The following is an 11,357-nucleotide window of genomic DNA, read 5'->3' as shown; positions in this document are numbered from 1 at the left end:
GCACCTTTTGGGATGAGCACTGGGTGTTGTATGGAAACCAATTTGACAATAAACTTCATATATTGAAAAAAAAAAGATTTAAAAGAAAATAAAGTTGGGAATACCGTTTTCCAGATATTTTACCAAGCACATTTACATAGCACCCCGCACATTCCTTCTGTTGTGATTTTATTTAAAAAAAAAAAAATAGCGTATTACTCATGTTAGCTAAGTTTTACTGCAGCAATAAATTAACTCTGGATTCTCAGTGGCTTAATAAAACAAAGATTTATTCCTCATGCTTTTCCAACGCAGATTGGCAGGGGCTCTGCTCTGCTCAGCCATTCTCGGAGCCAAGCTACTGGAGACTCTTGGTCTTGTGACCACACTGTCTGGACCGTGTGGCCTTCTCGGTTGCTGCGGGAGGGGGTAAAGGGACTGGACAGTCAGGCATTGGCGTTTTCCTGCCTCGGCCCAGAAACGAAACAAGTCACTCCTGTACATGTTTTGTGGGCCAGAACTAGTCCTATGATTCCACTTAACTTCAATGAAACTGAAAAGTATGACTTTCCACACGCCCAGAAGAGGAGGAAGGCCACATAGTGGTGAATGCTGGCGATGTCCCCCACTCATGGGTTCGTACCATACGTATTAATTTATAATCCACTGTTTTCAGCCAACGGTTTGTCACGGGCATCTTTCCACGGGTCCTTGTCATTGTTAGTGACTGCACAGTATGTTATGGTGAGATTACATCAGCTCTTATTGCCATGACCCCGTATTAATGGTTGACTATTAGGTTGGTTTTAATTTTTCCCTAGTAAAAACAATGTTGGAAGGAGCATTCTTCCACAGTCTGTGTGGGTTTGCTGGATTCTGTTGCCAGGGTGAACTCTCCAAAATGAAAGTTCCTGGTCAAGAAATATGCACATTTTAAAATAATTTGCTACATCTTGACCGAGAGTTTTTCAGAAAAGATGAATCCATTAAGTCCTGAGAATAATGATCAAAGTGCTAATGTCCCCAGATTGTTTCCAGGGCTAGAGAGTAAAATTCTCTGCTAAGACAATCAACAAAAATGGTATTTGATTTGAAATATGCTGTTTCTTTGCTGTGAATGAGAACAACGTTGTTTTCATGCATTTGTTAGGGCTTCGCATAACTTCTTTGGTGAATTACCCCTTTACCCTCTTAAACCTGTGAGTCTCTTTTTGCTTATTAATTATTGGGAGCTCCTTACATATTAATTAGATTATCAACCTTTGAGAAAATACATTACAAATATTTTCTCAACATTTTATTTTTGTCTTGTAACTTTTTATGGGATTTAAAACTAATAAACACTTATTACACAATCTTTCCCTCCATCCCCCCAATTTGAAATGCTTCTCATCTGTACACTGGAGGTTTGCATATATTCTGGACCAAGTGTGTGTTTTCTGTTGCCAGCCTCACACTGTTGCTTTCTATTATAATGTGGTTTAAAATCGACCAGGGAACATTCCTCTTTCTTACTCTTCCTTTTCAAAAACGTCTTGACTATTCTAGTGCATTTACTCTTTCAGATCAATGGTTCTTAAAATTTCTGGTTTCAAGACTCCTTTGCATTTTTGAGCCTTCGTGAAGATTTCAAGGAAGTTTTGCTTTATGTGTGTTCTACCTACTGATATTCCCCTATTAGAAATTAATACTGAGAACTATTTGAAATATTTCGTTACCAAATCATTGAAAAATAAACACCATGTAACTATTACATGTTAACACGAATGATACATTTTCTATAAAAAAGGGCTCCATTTTCCAAAATGAATGATTGAAAAGGAGAGAGGTATTGTTTTACATTTTTGCAAGCCTCAATCAGTCTCTGTCTCTCTCTCTCTCTCTCTCTCTTTTCCCTCTTTGGTGGTATAGCCCTGGTTACACAGTGGGGTCAGGGGGAAAGGGTACAGGACTCATGTGATCCACTTGGGTACCTCCTGGTGCTACCTTGACCAGTTGTGACTGTGGACAAATACGGGCAGCCACCCCGTCTGAGAAGTGTGATTATCGAGGGCTCAGACTTCTCAGGAGCAGGGGGTTGGGTCACCGCACTAGACAAGTCATGGAAACCAACGGAGGTGATATCTGAGGGCAGAGTCTCCCAAGAATTGAGAGAACAAGTGCTAGGGCCTCGATCCCACGACCCTGAGATCATGACCTGAGCCGAAATCAAGAGTTGGATGCTCAACTGAGTGAGCCACCCAGGCGCCCCTAGAATTTGTGTATTTGTTTGTTTTTTTAAATCAAATTCTAAAAGTTAATTCTGCTGTAGATTTGGATGGAATGGACTTAACTGGGCAGAGAATTAATTACTGGCTGAGGCTTTATATCTTAAATTTCTTTTATGTCCTTTATCAAATTTTTATAATGTTTTCTATGACATGTTCTCATGTTTTGTTAAGTGTATTATCAGGTATTTTATATTTTTGTTATGTCTCAAGACTCTTCTCTCACTTTTTCAAATAAATTCTCTTTAGGTGAGCTTATCCATTGCCACAGCCTCAATTAAAAAAATATATATATATATATTTATATATATGTATATGTGTATCTATATTTATGTATATATAAAAATATATATATATATATGTGTATATATATCCATATATATATATATATTTGGATGATTCCAAAACCTGTGTCTCTCTATGCCTGATCATTTCCTGAGCTTCTCACACATATATCCGACCCTCTGTTTAATTTTGTTCTCATAATAAAGAATTCTAATGTTACAGGAAAGAGCACATTCATCTCAGGTAAAGCAGAAGACTGACTCTGGCAAAATCCATTGGTTTTCATGAGAACGCGATTTCCACTAAGTGGTCCCCAACACGTTCTGCACCGCCTACAGGATAAAGCCAAGCTCTTTGCTGTGACCCTTGAGACCCCTTCACCTACCAGCCCCTCCCCGGCTCCTCTCCTGGACAGCCAGAGCCCAAGACATGTCAAACTGCCCAGACCACGCCAGCCCATCCTCCGTGTTTTTTCTCCTCAGCTAATGCTGTCCAATCTTCAAATATTTCTCAGCAGCCCCCAAGCTCCAGGCAGAGTTGGTTGTCATTGTTTCTGAGCTACAGGGTCCCTTGGTACGCACCTGTCAGAACAAGTATCTCATTGAGTTGCACTCAGTTTATGTGTCTGTCCATTTTTCTAGACTGCAAGCTCTTTGGGGCCATGCTCATTGTTGTGATTCTCTCACTAACCCTAGTATCTGGCACACAGCGGACCCCAACTGTTGAATTGATCACTGAGTGAATGAATGAATGGATCAATCAATCAATGAAACAGCATTTGCATGCTGAACTTTCAAACTGAACCTATAGAGTGATGGGAAATATCACACACATGAATGGAAAAAAAAAATGGCTTCAGGCATCCAGGTTTCATCGAACATCTCATGCAGTTTGACTTGGACTGATTACAACTTTGGAGAACGCAGAGCCAAGGTGAGCTTTAGAAAACCACGGGCCGTAACTAAGGCAGCGGATGACCTCTTTCGGGTGGGTGGGTGGCAGGTGAGCGTCCCTGTCCTCAGCCTGCTGTGCCCCAAAAAGTGCCATCAGAGCAGCCCAGGGACGGCGTTAGCCTTTTCAAACTTTGAACAAGGCAGCTCCCAGCGATCAGATTTTAACAGGCGATGAATCTCTGGATGGTGTTTGTGCCGCACTGAGTGTGTTGCGGTAATGAGCTCTATAGGATCCTATAGGATCAGACCGGCTGCTTGTGTTATGTTCCGATTGGAAACCCAGTCACAGGGAGGCCTTAACGTGGTTCCCCATCCCGGGAAAGACCTTCCCTTTCCCCAGGGCCGTGCTCACCATGATCCTGTCCAGCTGCCTCTGCCGGGAACGTATGGCCCAGGATTTCCCCCTTAGCCTCCTGCCCCTTGACTCCTTCTGTGCTCTAGTGCTGACCCGCAATCTTTCCTGGAGTTGTATCATATCAAGGTCAACCTCGGCTCTCCCTGGGTCAGAAGCTCCGGGCTTTTCTGCGTCCGAACTCTGGCAGCGAAGCACCACCCAGTGGGAGTTATGCTTTCAGGGTCTGGGAGGTGGCTTCAGTGGGGAAGCCCCATGGAGCCCACAGAAAAGTAAGCACGCAGAGCAGGGGGAGGAGAGGTAGACAACAGGGGCCATGTGGGAGCAGGAGGTGCATCCAGTAAGGAGGCCAGGGACATGTGGAGTCTGGACGTTCTGGGACTGTCTTCAGCTACGGAATTTGGAAAGGGACACATTTTACAATGCATGTTCAGGGGTTGAGCTTAGGAACCCAACAAATAAAAGTTAAATCGAGGGGCACCTGGGTGGCTCAGTCAGTTGGGTGTCCGACTTCGGCTCTGGTCACGATCTCACGGCTCATGGGTTCGAGCCCCACGTCGGGCTCTGTGCCGACAGCTCAGAGCCTGGAGCCTGCTTCGGATTCTGGGTCTCCCTCTTTCTGTGTTCTTCCCCTGCTCACACTCTGTCTCTCAAAAATAAATAAAGATGAAAAAAAAACACCTTAAAAAAAATCAAATCGAATCTGGACAAGACACGTGGGATAACCTTAGGTAGGAAACAGGCCACAGAGTCACTGGGATTTTAGGGCCCAAATTCCCGAGGTACACCTCTTTGCTCTCTCCCTCTGTCCCTTCCTTCTTTCCTTGTTTGCACAGCAACTGAGGCCCGCTGTGTGCCACACGCTGGTCTGTGCAAGACGGGCCATGCAGCTCAGCACTAGTCCTGCCACCCAGGCCTGTCAAAGTGCCTGCATTTTATGTCTGTGAAGCTCCCAGACTCTCTGAGGTTGGACATTTTTTTCAGTGCCTTGGGAAAGGAAACACTTAAGGCTCGCCAACTTCTTCACCGGGTATCTGTGCAGAGCCTGAAGGTTACTGCTGTTATAGGCAATATGGCGACCGTGGAGATGTCCTGCTTGATACTCTGTTAGTGTTTTATGACTGCTATAGCAAATTAACACAAACTTGGCAGCTTAAAGCCACACAAGCTTATTATCTTACGGTTGTGAGTATCAGAAGACTAAAAAAGGTATACAGGGCTGGGTTCTTTCTGGAGGCTGTGGAAATGGAGAGAATCTATTTCCTTGTTTTTCCCAGTTTCTAGAAGCCACCTGCTTTCTTTGGCTCATGGCCCCTTCTTTCATTCCAAAGGCAGCAGCATCATAACATCCTAATCTCTCTCTCACTCTCTCTCTCTCTGACCTCTGCTTGCATCATCACGTCCTCTCCGGCTCTGACCCTCCTGCCTCCCTCTCATAAGGACCCTTGTGATTACCCAGGACCCACTTGGATAATCCGAGATAATGTCCCCATCTCGAGATCCTTAACTTAGATTTGCAAAGTCTCTTTCAGCGTGGAGGAAAGCATATTCCCTGGGGATTAGGACGTGTACAGCTGTGGGGGCAGACGGGAGAGCATTATTCCCCCCTCCAAGACAGGATCTGGCTGGGCGGAGACTTCGTTGGACCTGTATCACTGGCTCAGACTTTCCTGGACCAGCCCCACTTCTCTCATAAGGGTGACTGTCCTGTGAAGGTGTCACTCCACCTCCCCATTAATGTCTGCTTTCTGGAAGACTGGAAACGTCACAGCTCACACAGCGTGGATGGCCCCGATATATGAATAGGCCAACGGAAGCCCACATAGCACACTCACATTGAAGTTTATCCTTTAATATTGGGTCATTGACGTTGGATGGGGCTGATGTGGTTCCTCTGCGTCCCTTCGCAGATGAATCCTGGGGCGTGTCCAAAGTCTCTCAGCAGAGGAGGAAAGAATGGGGTAGGGCAACCTTCACACCATCTTTGGGGTGCAAAGAAAGGATACCATAAGAACAGAAGATCTCCACCCTTTCCTTAGTCATTATTTTTCATCTGTAAAACTACTCAGAGGCAGGAGCCCTTATGCAGACTGTGGTTCGCAAACTATGTCTACATCCATTACTCCCTAGTTCCCCTACTCAGCGCCGTACTCCCATTCCCACTTGACTGACAAGGAAAGTGACAAGTGCACGAGTCCCAGAATTAGCGAGGGTGGAGGCAGGGGCGGGGGGCAGGCAGGCATGCCCTCGCGCGGGTCTCCGAGAGCCTGGAGAGCAGAGAGGAGAGGTCTGATCACGTACATTTCATGGAGGAGAAGCATGAGGCTCAGAGAGGCTGAGGGAGCTGTCCCGGGTGCCACGGCTGAGATGCCACGCCAAGGCTAGTGTCCCTGCTGATATATGGTGCTGTCACTTAGACAGCGATGCTGCTAATTATGCACTAATAGCTAGTAATTAATTAGGGAGAATCAGAGCGGGGGCCTGAGAGTTTGGAGAAAAATGGGAGTCAGTAAAGAGTAGATCAGTGCCTTCACTGACTTCGTTTCATGTTTATTTCCCATTCATGTGCCACTCAGCGTGTCTCATATATTTTTAATGAGAACATTCTATTAATGCCACTGGGATTGATTTTTGAGGGAGCATTAGGAGCATGAGGCATGGTTGCCGTGTGTCATTGACTAAGACCAATTATCCAACCACATCTCCTCTGACCTTGACACTGGCCAACAAAAAAGAAATAGGACCCTAGCGTGTTTGAGGAACCCATGTCCCAGAATGGAATGTTCCTTCCGAATGGCCTCGCGTGAAGAGTGGGCCACAGAGCCAGCCCGTGTCTGGATGGAGCGAGGAGTCGGAGGGGCTGCTTGGCCCCACACACTCCTCCCCTCTCCCCTCTGGGCTCAGCCTCCTGCAAGGCTCACAGGACACGCACAGAGCCTCTGAACGGACTCCAGCTCCGGTGATCTTTGTTCCTCAGTCTCCTTCCCTGTATACTGGGTGTAATTCTCATACTTAATTCATACGCTTCCAGTGACGATTGAGTCAGTTAGTAAATGTGAAATGCTTAGAGCACTCCCTGGCATGTAATACGAGCTATTGAAGAGCTGGCTAATAGTATTGTGATTGCTGCTGCTGTTTGTGTCACAACTAGAAGAAGGAAAACATTATCAGGTCTCCATCTAGAAGAAGGAAAACATTATCAGATCCAGCAGAAGCATCGTACAGATTCCACACGTGGTGCCTGAGGTGTGTGAGGAAGGCGTCTACTCAGATAATCTTCCGAGACGGGAGCTTATGATGAGGTGTAGAACATCCTCTTCACCAGAATTCTTTGGACCGCCCTCTGTTTGTCCGGAAGCACCAGCGATAACCTCCATCGTGAAGGGTGCCACCCAGTGGGTGCTGGTCTGTTGCCAACCGCCCTCTGCGTTTGCTGGTTCTTTTACCTCTGGGGCATCTGCAGCTGTGTGGCGTTGAGCAAAGCTGAGTTGTTGTGGGTGATAAACGCCCGAGGAACTTGAGGTTCCACGGACAAGAGAAAGATGGCAGTAAGGAGGTGTCACACAGGGGGGTGAGGGGGGTGGCGAGGTGACGGAAGGAACAAAACAGCAACGATAAAACATACAGGTAGTGGTGAGCCCAAGGAAGGCTTTGGACAGAATGCTTTCATGTCTAACGTGGGATTCGGAGTGGTTTGAAGTAGAATTTGGGACATAAACCCCCTCCTCTGTCCTTTCCGTGAAGCCACTGATACTAAAATTCATTTAGGGAAAATGCTTGCTTTTAATAGTAATCAAAGAGATGCAGGTGAAAGTGATGATCAATAATATGATCCCATGAAGGACGTACGAGTAATGGCATGGTTGTGACGAAATAATGACTCCGACACTGCTTGTCCCAAGGTCACGGGGGCACCCCTTCGGGTAATCAGCCGTCTATATCAAAGTCATATACACATGTACGTCCTTGAACTCGATTCTGTTTCTGGGGTTTCGTCCCAAGGAAATCATTTAGAAGAAAAAAATTCTGAATTCTGGAAGATCTTGAATGTTAATTGCAGAATTAACTTTAATAGGGAAAAAAGAAAAAGACTAGATCTTAGGAAAACAGTTAAGTAAGGAATTTTATGACCGCTCTATGGAAGCTTAGGTGGTCATTAAAATGGTAATTTTTAAAGCAAAGTGGAAAATGCTCATGATAGGACATTAACTATGGAAAAGGCAGACACATCGTTGTATTTATACCTTAATAAGCATGCAAGCTATGTTTGCGCATAACAAGGGTTAGACGGGAATACAGACAAATGAAGCCAGTTGATGTGTGGAGGGGTGGCATTGTGTGCCTGGGGGTCACGTTTTTCAGATCCTTTATTCTGGTTCAAGTTTACAGAGCCTGTGTCCTCCGTCCCCGGCAAGGGGCCGGTGTAGCACACAGGGCTCGGGCTATGGTGGGGCTCCAGAGCCAGGGTGAGGGCTGAGATGAGGCAAACATTCCTGGGACTGGATTAAGACGCTCCTTGGCCTCTGTAGCTGGGCCAGCATGGTTGCAAGGTTGGGGGGGGGGGGGTGGTGGTCAACTCTGCACCATCAGCTTTGAGAATCCGGACAAGGTGAGATACACATGACAATACTCTCAGAGGCAAAGACATGGTTGGGGCCTTTCAGAGGACACCCATCTAATGGGAAGGGCCTGAGCGGGACACAAATCAGGGAGGACTCCATGGTGCTCGGGTCTGAGTTTCCCCAGGTGGGGCAGGGTGGGGGGTGACCCCCTGCCTGGTGGAATTATGGAGGTAAAAGTCGGGTTCCCCTGGCTTCTCTCTGCGTTGTGTCTTTCCCAGGTGAATGGATCCTAGAGTTACCCGTGGCATTGCCACAAGCCCGGAGTCCCTCTACAATAGCTCCAGGTTACCGGGGAGATGGCCAGAGGTTCAAGGGGATGGTGCACTCTCCATGCAAAGGGCGGGACAGCTGACATAAAACAAGGTGGGCTTTTCCGGGACAGACACCTGGGGTCAAAGGCCACTAGGCTGAGGACTTCTAATTCTGAGGGAGAATGTCTGGGGAAGGGAGCAAAAGGGTACTCGAGAAGCAATAGGACGCCAGTGCGGTTATCTCCTCAAGAGTCCTATTCAAATGTCCGGAGAGCGGTAGCTGCCATACCTCCCAGAGAGCTTCGCTCGTTCCTCTCCGTTTCTTCTTCTTTTTTTAATGCTTATTTATGTTTGAGACAGAGCGGGCATGAGTGGGGGAGGGGCAGGGAGAGAGGGGCACAGAGGATCCAAAGCGGGCTCTGCGCTGACAGCAGAGAGCCCGATGTGGGGCTCGAACTCACGGACCGCTGGATCACGACCTGAGCCGAAGTCGGACGCTCAACTGAGCGCCACCCAGGCGCCCCTTTCCTCCCCTCTTCTTTCACCTCTTGGGAGGACAAAGCTTGCCCTTTAGGCCACTGGCGGTCAATCAGGGGTGATTTTACCCCTAAGGGATATTTGGAAACGTCTGGAAGCGTTTTTGTGTCACCACTGAAAGGGGTGCTACGGGCATCTGGGTTAGGCGGTTGCTGAACATCTTACAACGCCCAGGACAGGCAGCCCAGAATGTGGGTGTTGCCCAGGATGAGAAGCTCTACTCTACACCCATCCTACTTACTGGGGTGCCCACCACTGGCCACCAGTGGCCAAGCTGATGCCGATGATGGTGTTGGTGGTGGTGGTGAGGCTGGTGTCATCCCAGACTTTTAACGCACATGTAGTTTGCATACATTTAATTCATCAGATCCTTCCAACCCAACAAGGTGGGCAGAGGTTATCATTCCTATTCTGGAGGTGAGACCGTGTAGGTGCGCAGAGGGCAATACTTTGTCCGAGGTCGCACGGAGAGCGTCAGCATCAGGCAGAACTGGTTTCGAAGCCTTGGTGTCTCGTGCCTTCTAATTGTATCCTTCCTCCACTGTACTGGTTGGATTCTGTGAATATAAAAAGAAGGAAAGCCTCACCACCGCTCTGAAAGCCTGAATTTGTCCCAGGCTTTACACATTAGTGCTGGAGCCAGGATTCCTCATTCCCAGACTATTATAAACAAACACACCTACAAGACACACAGAGACTTTTAGGGACTGGCGGGGTGTGTGGTCCTATGACTGACACCGTGGTGAAGCTAGGGATTTGGCTGCTTATCTACGTCTCCCGTGTTATCTTAGGTCAGTTAGAAAGCTACATGCCAAGAGCGACACCCGCTAACTTCTCTTTTTCTTGTAGTAGATGCTCCATAGTAACTATTGGTAACTACGAGTTTTATCGACCTTTTCCCCAGAGCTAAGTATGAATTAAGTGTAAGCTTACTCGGTATTTTCTTTATCCCCACCCGCCTCCCCCCAACTCCCCACCGTCCTAAAAAAGACTCGACTGAGTCCTGGGCATTTGCATGGAATTGATATCCCCAAGTTTTCACGATGCCTCACACCCCCAGTTGTGTTTTTCCTGAAAAACACCAAGCAGGATGCCCCCAGCCCTCCTTGCGCAGGTGCATCGCCCTCCCTTCCTTTAAGAGTGTCACCGACAAAGGTTGGAAACCCAACTGCTTAATAACTGGCTGGAATATAAAGTTGGCATTATAAAATTGGCAGAGCTAGAAACATCAAGAATGGCTTCCAAATAGCTGGCCCAGGTGGCCAAGTTAAACCATCCAGCGTTTTAGAGCCAGAGCATAGAGGAGTCTGAGGGGGACACGGTGGCGGGAACAGGCGAAGGCTGGCTCAGTGATTCTGGGGGAGCCGTGGTGCTCGGGGTGTGGAATGCTCCCCTGAGGATTGTCTTACAGTGTCTTTTTAAAAAATTGATACAGGGGAGCTTGGGTGGCTCGGTCGGTTGAACGTCCGACTCTTGGTTTCAACTCGGGTCGTGATCCTGGGGTCATGAGATAGAGCCCCATGCTGGGCTCTGTGCTGACCGTGTGGAGCCTGCTTAGGGTTCTCTCTCTCTCCCTCTCCCTCTCCCTCTCCCTCTCCCTCTCCCTCTCCCTCTCTCTCTCTCTCACCCTCTCCCTTCCCCTCTCCTGCACATGCACATGCACGGGCACATGCACTCTCTCTCTCTCTCTCTCTCTCTCTCCGTCTCTCAAAAATTTTAAAAATTGATCTATAATTGACATATGACATTAAGTGAGCTTAAGATATACAAAATGATGGTGCAATGTGATTGCCACTGTAATTAGGCTCCACATTCTTGCCAACACGTGTCATCTTTTGTCTTCTTGACGATAGGCATTGTACCAGGTGTGAGGTGACGTCTCATGGTGGTTTTGATTTGCATTTCCCTGCTGTTCGTGATAATGATCGTCTTTCGGTGAGCCCGTTGGCCATTTGTACATCTTCTTCGGAGAAATGTCTGTTCAGTCCCTTTGTCCATTTTGCTTAATGGAATTGTTTGTGTTTTTGTTACTAAGTTGTGTGAGTTCTTTATGTATTTTGGATATTCACTCTTTTTTAAAGATTTTTTAAAAATGTTTATTTATTTTGAGA

General features: G+C 47.1%; 1 long non-coding RNA gene across 1 annotated transcript; it reads left to right on the top strand.

Annotated features, from left to right (window-relative positions):
• The first annotated feature begins 420 nt into the window (after positions 1–420).
• On the top strand, positions 421–10,872 carry LOC132668606 (uncharacterized). Its single transcript, XR_009605656.3, has 3 exons — positions 421–614; positions 3,173–3,464; positions 8,677–10,872. It is a non-coding gene; the product is annotated as an uncharacterized LOC132668606 (long non-coding RNA).
• The last annotated feature ends 485 nt before the right edge of the window (positions 10,873–11,357 follow it).

Source organism: Panthera onca, chromosome B3 (genome assembly GCF_046562875.1).
Source record: "Panthera onca isolate mPanOnc1 chromosome B3, mPanOnc1 haplotype 2, whole genome shotgun sequence".
Classification (NCBI taxonomy): Eukaryota; Metazoa; Chordata; class Mammalia; order Carnivora; family Felidae; genus Panthera; species Panthera onca.
This window is presented reverse-complemented; position numbering and strand designations above follow the sequence as displayed.